The following is a 9,199-nucleotide window of genomic DNA, read 5'->3' on the forward strand; positions in this document are numbered from 1 at the left end:
CCCTGTCCTGTCCTGAATCTGGGGCCATCATGACCCTGTCCTGTCCTGAATCTGGGGCCATCATGACCCTGTCCTGTCCTGAATCTGGGGCCATCATGACCCTGTCCTGTCCTGAATCTGGGGCCATCATGACCCTGTCCTGTCCTGAATCTGGGGCCATCATGACCCTGTCCTGTCCTGACTCTGAGGCCATCATGATCCTGTCCTGTCCTGACTCTGAGGCCATCATGATCCTGTCCTGTCCTGACTCTGAGGCCATCATGATCCTGTCCTGTCCTGACTCTGAGGCCATCATGATCCTGTCCTGTCCTGAATCTGAGGCCATCATGATCCTGTCCTGTCCTGACTCTGAGGCCATCATGATCCTGTCCTGTCCTGACTCTGAGGCCATCATGATCCTGTCCTGTCCTGAATCTGAGGCCATCATGATCCTGTCCTGTCCTGAATCTGAGGCCATCATGATCCTGTCCTGTCCTGACTCTGAGGCCATCATGATCCTGTCCTGTCCTGAATCTGAGGCCATCATGATCCTGTCCTGTCCTGAATCTGAGGCCATCATGATCCTGTCCTGTCCTATCCTGTCCTGAATCTGAGGCCATCATGATCCTGTCCTGTCCTATCCTGTCCTGAATCTGAGGCTGTCCTGTCCTGTGGTCCTCATGACCGGTGTGTGTGTGTGTGTGTGTGTGTGTGTGTGTGTGTGTGAGAGAGAGAGAGAGAGAGAGAGAGAGAGAGTGTGTGAGAGTGTGTGTGTGTGAGAGAGAGTGTGTGTGTGTGTGAGAGAGAGAGAGACGCACGCATATCTATTATTCGCATGCACAATATATAAGACGCTCTGAATGATTCGAACAAAATGAATCTCACCGTTCGATTCATTTAAAATGACAGTTCGAACCGATTCAGTGACTCGTGATGTCCCCGGTTCGACCAGAGCGCGTTTCAGCTCGCGTCCTTTCAGTAAGTGCGCACTTCCCGGGCTCGCGCTGTTCTTCATCATGTGGTTTATAAAACGAGCTTTCAGTCCCAATCCTGATCAACATCATGAACAAAACGCTCCAGGGGCTTCGACACAGCCGGTCCGAGCCGCCGCGCTGCGCTCGAACCCCCGGCTTCGAATTTTAATCTGCGCCACAGCGCGCGGAATGCGGACGTTGGCAGCGCGCGCACTGTGCAAGAAGAGCCGCGTGCCAATCAAGCATCTCACAGCAACCGGGGATCGGGTTATTGTTGTTGTTGTTGTTGTTGTTGAGAGCTCACGGTGCTTTCTGGAAACCGAATAGAGGATCTGCTATAACCACACACACACACACACACACACACACCTGCGCGAGCAACACTATAAATAACTTCCCTTACCTCCAGCACGGAGTCCGCACGAGCCCGGGACACACATGAAGGAGAAGAAGAAGGAGAGAGTGTTGTCGGTGCGGCAGGTGCAGTCCTCCATCACGTCCGGTGTGCACCGCAGCAGCTGCAATGCTCAAACTAAGCAGTAAAAAGCTCCAAGTCCACTCACAGACACTGGGACGTCTGGACGCGCTCGTGCTCGCGCGGTCGCGTCTCCGGTTTGCTGCTTGGTTATATCACGCTCATCATGTGACGGCGCGCGCGGCCGCCCTCAGCAGAACTTTAAAGGGCCCACCCACGTGACTTGAAGGGCCCGGGTTGGATAGAACTTTCTGCTTCAAACAAGAAACAACATGGAATTGATTTCATCCATTCAGGCTGAATTTATGGATCTCCACCTTTTAATTAAGCATTAATACTGAACTGGTGAGCTCTAGTCTGGTTTTGTTTTGCAGAGGATTTTTCAAAGGGGGTCCACACACCCATCCATCCATCCATCCATCCATCCATCGAAGTGACGTCAGTGTCAGTGTCATCTTCAGGTCATGGACGTCTCCAGCTTGCTTTCATGTTCTTCTGGTGCTTGGGAAACATGCTAACGAACGATATCTCATCTCATCTCAGTATCTCTAGCCGCTTTATCCTGTTCTACAGGGTCGCAGGAGCCTATCCCAGCTGACTACGGGCGAAAGGCGGGGTACACCCTGGACAAGTCGCCAGGTCATCACAGGGCTGACACATAGATACACGCCCCTTTTCCACCAAAGCAGTTCCAGGGCTGGTTCGGGCCCAGTGCTTAGTTTGGAACCGGGTTTTCTGTTTCCACTGACAAAGAACTGGCTCTGGGGCCAGAAAAAACGGTTCCAGGCTAGCACCAACTCTCTGCTGGGCCAGAGGAAAGAACCGCTTACGTCACCGGGGGGGGCGGAGTTGTTAAGACCAACAACAATAACAAGACCGCGAAAGATCGCCATTTTTAAGCGACAAGAAGCAGCAGCTGTACAAACGCGAAGTCATCCATTATTATTATTGTTGCTGTTGTTGTTGCTGCTGCTTCTTCCGTGTTGTTTTTGCTTCGATATTCGCACCAAGGTTTATGCAAACGTAACTGACGTATACAGCGATGTAATGACGTGGCTTCGCTTAGCACCGCGAGCTATGGAAAAGCAAACTGGTTCTCAGCTGGCTCGCAAGTTGAACGAGTTGTGAACCAGCACCAGCACTGGCCCTGAACCAGCCCTGGAACTGATTTGGTGGAAAAGGGGTAATAGACACATGCCGCTTTTCCACCAAATCAGTTCCAGGGCTGGTTCGAGGCCAGTGCTTAGTTTGGAACTGGGTTTTCTGTTTCCACTGACAAAGAACTGGCTCTGGCGCCAGAAAAACCGGTTCCAGGCTGCACCAACTCTCTGCTGGGCCAGAGGAAAGAACCGCTTACGTCACCGGGGGGCGGAGTTGTTAAGACCAACAACAATAACAAGACCGCGAAAGATCGCCATTTTTCGGCGACGAGAAGCAGCAGCTGTACAAACGCGAAGTCATCCATTATTATTATTATTGTTGTTGCTGCTGCTGCTTCTTCCGTGTTGTTTTTGCTTCAATATTCGCGCCAAGGTTTATGCAAACGTAGCGACGTAGCTGACGTATACGGCGACGTAATGACGTGGCTTCCCTTAGCACCGCGAGCTATGGAAAAGCAAACTGGTTCTCAGCTGGCTCGCAAGTTGAACGAGTTGTGAACCAGCACCAGCACTGGCCCCAAACCAGCCCTGGAACTGATTTGGTGGAAAAGGGGTAATAGACACATGCCGCTTTTCCACCAAATCAGTTCCAGGGCTGGTTCGAGGCCAGTGCTTAGTTTGGAACTGGGTTTTCTGTTTCCACTGACAAAGAACTGGCTCTGGCGCCAGAAAAACCGGTTCCAGGCTAGCACCAACTCTCTGCTGGGCCAGAGGAAAGAACCGCTTACGTCACCGGGGGGGCGGAGTTGTTAAGACCAACAACAATAACAAGACTGCGAAAGATCGCCATTTTTCAGCGACGAGAAGCAGCAGCTGTACAAACGCGAAGTCATCCATTATTATTATTATTATTATTGTTGTTGCTGCTGCTGTTTCTTCCGTGTTGTTTTTGCTTCGATATTCGCGCCAAGGTTTATGCAAACGTAGCGACGTAGCTGACGTATACGGCGACGTAATGACGTGGCTTCCCTTAGCACCGCGAGCTATGGAAAAGCAAACTGGTTCTCAGCTGGCTCGCAAGTTGAACGAGTTGTGAACCAGCACCAGCACTGGCCCCGAACCAGCCCTGGAACTGATTTGGTGGAAAAGGGGTATCCACCTACGGTCAATTCAGAGCCACCGATTAGCCGAACGTACTGAAACCGGAGCACCCGGAGGAAACCCATGCAGACACAGGGAGAACATGCAAACTCCATACAGAAAGGCCCTCGCCGGCTGCCGGCCATTGAGCTCGAACCCAAGACCTTCTTGCTGTGAGGCGACAGTGCTTTAACCCAGCCTTTCTCAACCGGGGTGCCGTCAAAAAATTACATATTCTAACATTGAAATAAATAAAATGAATTAAAATTCCAAAAAACGATAGTTACACTAATGCAGATCATCGCCGCTTCATGCATCATCAAAATTTGTCTCACGGCCCCCTTTCCCATGTCACAACGTCACTGCCGGGGTCAGGGTGACTGCGTGTATTTTATATGGGGGTGCCTTGAGAATTTGCATACTTCTGAAGGGTGCCGTGACTGAAAAAAGGTTGAGAAACACTGTTTTGACAACTACACCACCATGCCGCCCTCTGAGTACATGATGTAACAAAAAATAATGACCATTGCTAGTTTTAGGTCGCTTAGAAACCAGATCTTCCATTATTGCTGTTTCTTCTACATTTTCTTGATGCTGTGTTCTAGAAACGCCACACTAAAACTTAGGCCCCTGTCACACTTATTCGGAATTAGCAGGAATCAAGCAGAACCAGCCGGAATGAAAAAATTTTCAAAATTCGTGCCACATTCGGGCGAGAATTTCAAACCGACCAACATTCTTACAGCTTTGTAAGAATGCCGTTCAAATACTTAGAATGCGCTTCGAACCCGCCTCGAATGATTCTTGCACATTCCGGGTGTATTAGCTTTCGAATGCAGTTCAGATGTAGTTGGAACACAGTAGGAATACCAAGAATGCTGTTAGAATGCAGTAAGAATATTAAGAATGCACTTCGAATGCCGTACGAGTGTGGTTCGATTGCTGCCCGAATACCACCTGAAGTCCGGTCGGAAGGTGCCTCGAATGCTGTACAAATTCACCTCAAATGCAGTCAGAACGCTCCCGGAATAGCCGCCGAATATGTTTCAAACGTCTAAGAATTCAAAGAGAATGCAGCTCGAATACTTACAACCCCGATTCCAAAAAAGTTGGGACAAAGTACAAATTGTAAATAAAAACGGAATGCAATAATTTACAAATCTCAAAAACTGATATTGTATTCACAATAGAACATAGACAACACATCAACTGTCAAAAGTGAGACATTTTGAAATTTCATGCCAAATATTGGCTCATTTGAAATTTCATGACAGCAACACATCTCAAAAAAGTTGGGACAGGGGCAATAAGAGGCTGGAAAAGTTAAAGGTACAAAAAAGGAACAGCTGGAGGACCAAATTGTAACTCATTAGGTCAATTGGCAATAGGTCATTAACATGACTGGGTATAAAAAGAGCATCTTGGAGTGGCAGCGGCTCTCAGAAGTAAAGATGGGAAGAGGATCACCAATCCCCCTAATTCTGCGCCGACAAATAGTGGAGCAATATCAGAAAGGAGTTCGACAGTGTAACATTGCAAAGAGTTTGAACATATCATCTACAGTGCATAATATCATCAAAAGATTCAGAGAATCTGGAAGAATCTCTGTGCGTAAGGGTCAAGGCCGGAAAACCATACTGGATGCCCGTGATCTTCGGGTCCTTAGACGGCACTGCATCACATACAGGCATGCTTCTGTATTGGAAATCACAAAATGGGCTCAGGAATATTTCCAGAGAACATTATCTGTGAACACAATTCACCGTGCCATCCGCCGTTACCAGCTAAAACTCTATAGTTCAAAGAAGAAGCCATATCTAAACATGATCCAGAAGCGCAGACGTCTTCTCTGGGCCAAGGCTCATTTAAAATGGACTGTGGCAAAGTGGAAAACTGTTCTGTGGTCAGACGAATCAAAATTTGAAGTTCTTTATGGAAATCAGGGACGCCGTGTCATTCGGACTAAAGAGGAGAAGGACGACCCGAGTTGTTATCAGCGCTCAGTTCAGAAGCCTGCATCTCTGATGGTATGGGGTTGCATTAGTGCGTGTGGCATGGGCAGCTTACACATCTGGAAAGACACCATCAATGCTGAAAGGTATATCCAGGTTCTAGAGCAACATATGCTCCCATCCAGACGACGTCTCTTTCAGGGAAGACCTTGCATTTTCCAACATGACAATGCCAAACCACATACTGCATCAATTACAGCATCATGGCTGCGTAGAAGAAGGGTCCGGGTACTGAACTGGCCAGCCTGCAGTCCAGATCTTTCACCCATAGAAAACATTTGGCGCATCATAAAATGGAAGATACGACAAAAAAGACCTAAGACAGTTGAGCAACTAGAATCCTACATTAGACAAGAATGGGTTAACATTCCTATCCCTAAACTTGAGCAACTTGTCTCCTCAGTCCCCAGACGTTTACAGACTGTTGTAAAGAGAAAAGGGGATGTCTCACAGTGGTAAACATGGCCTTGTCCCAACTTTTTTGAGATGTGTTGTTGTCATGAAATTTAAAATCACCTAATTTTTCTCTTTAAATGATACACTTTCTCAGTTTAAACATTTGATATGTCATCTATGTTCTATTCTGAATAAAATATGGAATTTTGAAACTCCCACATCATTGCATTCTGTTTTTATTTACAATTTGTACTTTGTCCCAACTTTTTTGGAATCGGGGCTGTAGAATGCACTTCGAATGTCCCAGAATATACGAAGAATTTTCATTCCGACGGCATTCCGGCTCATTCGGGACATTCTGGCAGGATTTGAAATGGCTTGCCATTTCAATTTTTCCCTCGAACGCGATCAGAATGTTTCGAATGCTATCGGAATGCCGTAAGAATATTTAGAATGCACTCAGAATACAGTTAGAATACACTTTGAATGCCGTTCGATATTGCTCCTCTTCGGATGCACCTCGAATGTTTTGAGCATTCAGGCTGGCCACAAGAATGTGTGCGAATGTTTGGAATGCCCTCAGAAATCAGCACGTCACACACGCGCCCTCCGTGCGTTTCACGCACGCCTTCCATGCGTTTCTTGCGTTTTTTGCACGTAGACCGGCCGTAGGAGCACATACGGTCGGTTGTGACCGAGGCTTAAGAGATTAATGGAAAACAATTGACTTGGATGTCATCTGTGATTTTGAATGCTGTAATATAATAATGTAGCTTAGAATTTGTCTTTGTGGTCCTCAAGAGAGATATGATATATTTGTATTAAACTGATGATAAATTTTACGAGTGATATTTAAGTCAATTGACACGTTTCAGTTTCCTGCAGCGTTGTAGTCGAGTCACTAAACCTCGAGTCCGAGTCCAGTCTTGAGTCCCCAGTATTCAAGTCCAAGTCATTAAAGAAAATTTCGAGTCTGAGAACAAAACCCCAACTGCACCATTTGACGATGGCTTTTGCTGCCTTTATGTGAAACCATCTCCACTAATGTGTTGGACTAACATTACTGCTCGACTGCGCCATTTTAGTTAATAGACTACAGATGAAAAGCTTGTTCATCACCCCACCCACTATCATCAGGGCAAATAACATGAGAGGGTTAACACTAGCTAGTTCATCGCTCAGCAAGCCCCACCCACTATCATCAGGGCAAATAACATGAGAGAGGGTTAGCACTAGCTAGTTCATCGCTCAGCAAGCCCCACCCACTATCATCAGGGCAATGAACATAGTGTGTCACTTCCTTCTCTGGGTGGAGTCTTGTCAAATGACGGTTGAAGTTCGAGGTCGTCCCCGTCGTCTCCTCGATAGTTCTTCTACATATGGAACACACAGCAGTGCATTTTTTCCCACTGCACGAGAAGTCTGTATAAACAAAACGGACAATTCAAAGGGCGTCTCTCCAGGCATTTTAGCGCCATTAACGTTCGTTTGTTCCTGAACATGATGTATGAACAGGTGAATGTGCATTCTCTTGGACGAAATTAGTATCAAAATGAATGTAGATATAAATATCTTGCGCCAAATCATTATGGCATGTTACAAAAAATAAAGAAAAAAATCAGAGTCCTCATCTCCAATTTACGAGTCCGAGTCATCAGCGCTCAAGTCCAGGTCAAGTCAATCAGGCATCTCATAGCAACTGATCGGACTCGAGTACTACAAGCCTGGTTTCCTGAGACATTATGGGTGTTGATGATGCTAACTTAATAATAAGGAGACAGAAACTGAAGTGAAGTACATATACATACATCTCATCGTTCATTAACACACTGAAGTCAGGGACCACACATCTCACTTTACCTCGCTCATTTGCACTATTCCGCACTACCTCATCTTAACAGCTGCTAGTTTGTTTATACTGCTTATTTCATGTTTACGGGGGCGGCACAGTGGTGTAGTGGTTAGTGCTGTCGCCTCACAGCAAGAAGGTCCGGGTTCGAGCCCCGTGGCCGGCGAGGGCCCTTCTGTGCGGAGTTTGCATGTTCTCCCCGTGTCCGCGTGGGTTTCCTCCGGGTGCTCCGGTTTCCCCCACAGTCCAAAGACATGCAGGTTAGGTTAACTGGTGACTCTAAATTGACCGTAGGTGTGAATGTGAGTGTGAATGGTTGTCTGTGTCTATGTGTCAGCCCTGTGATGACCTGGCGACTTGTCCAGGGTGTACCCCGCCTTTCGCCCGTAGTCAGCTGGGATAGGCTCCAGCTTGCCTGCGACCCTGTAGAACAGGATAAAGCGGCTAGAGATAATGAGATGAGATGAGATTTCATGTTTACCTGCTATACCTCAAGTGCCCTTGACTGTTTGTTTATTTGAACCAATTTATATGTGTGTGTGTGTATATATATGTATGTATATATGAGTGTTTGGTCTACGTCTAGTTCATAGCTAGAGTGTTTATACTGTTTATATTGTCTGAGTGTTTATGTCTAGTTTTTCTTATCTAGTGTTTATACTGTTTATTTATACTGTTTATATTGTTTGTCTGAGTGTTTAGTCTATGTCTAGTTCCTATCTAGAGTGTTTATACTGTTTATATTGTTTTGTTTTTTTTTCAATTATTCTATTTTTATTTATTGCATTGCCTGTTTGCACCGTGGGTCAGAGAGGACTGAAATTTCATCTGTGCCGTATGTCGAGCATGTATAGCATATTTGACAATAAAGTTGACTTAATTTAACTATACGTTTAAAAACAGTAGTGCAAAAAAATCACTAATAAAGATGTCATAACCTTTGAATGTGTGTTAGTGATGATATCATCTTGTCAGGTTAGATATAACCTCGCCAACCTATCAGTGCCAATCTCCCTTAAAAAAATACAACCTCCAGGAAAACTTGACTGAGCTTCTGGTCTTTTCAGTAGCTTGAATCGGATCAGAATCCCTGCTGGCACGCCAGGGTTTCTGACTGCAGCCACAGACTCTGGACAGATGAAATGCTGTTTTGAATAAACATATGCATCTCTGTTTAGGCATCTGGATTCCTCATCAATGCCCTTGAGCAAGGTACCTGACCCCTGAGTGCTCCTCGGGCGCTCTGGTGTGGCTGCCCACTGCTCGGAGTGTGT

General features: G+C 46.4%; 1 long non-coding RNA gene across 2 annotated transcripts in view; it reads right to left on the minus strand.

The window, feature by feature from the left end:
* Positions 1-1,577, minus strand: part of LOC132870122 (uncharacterized) — a 122,174-nt gene extending 120,597 nt beyond the window's left edge. For both annotated transcript variants that reach the window (XR_009651056.1, XR_009651057.1), the window contains exon 1: positions 1,357-1,577. This is a non-coding gene — a long non-coding RNA (uncharacterized LOC132870122). The remainder of the gene's footprint in view (positions 1-1,356) is intronic.
* Positions 1,578-9,199: the final 7,622 nt, after the last annotated feature.

Source organism: Neoarius graeffei, chromosome 21, assembly GCF_027579695.1.
Source record: "Neoarius graeffei isolate fNeoGra1 chromosome 21, fNeoGra1.pri, whole genome shotgun sequence".
Classification (NCBI taxonomy): Eukaryota; Metazoa; Chordata; class Actinopteri; order Siluriformes; family Ariidae; genus Neoarius; species Neoarius graeffei.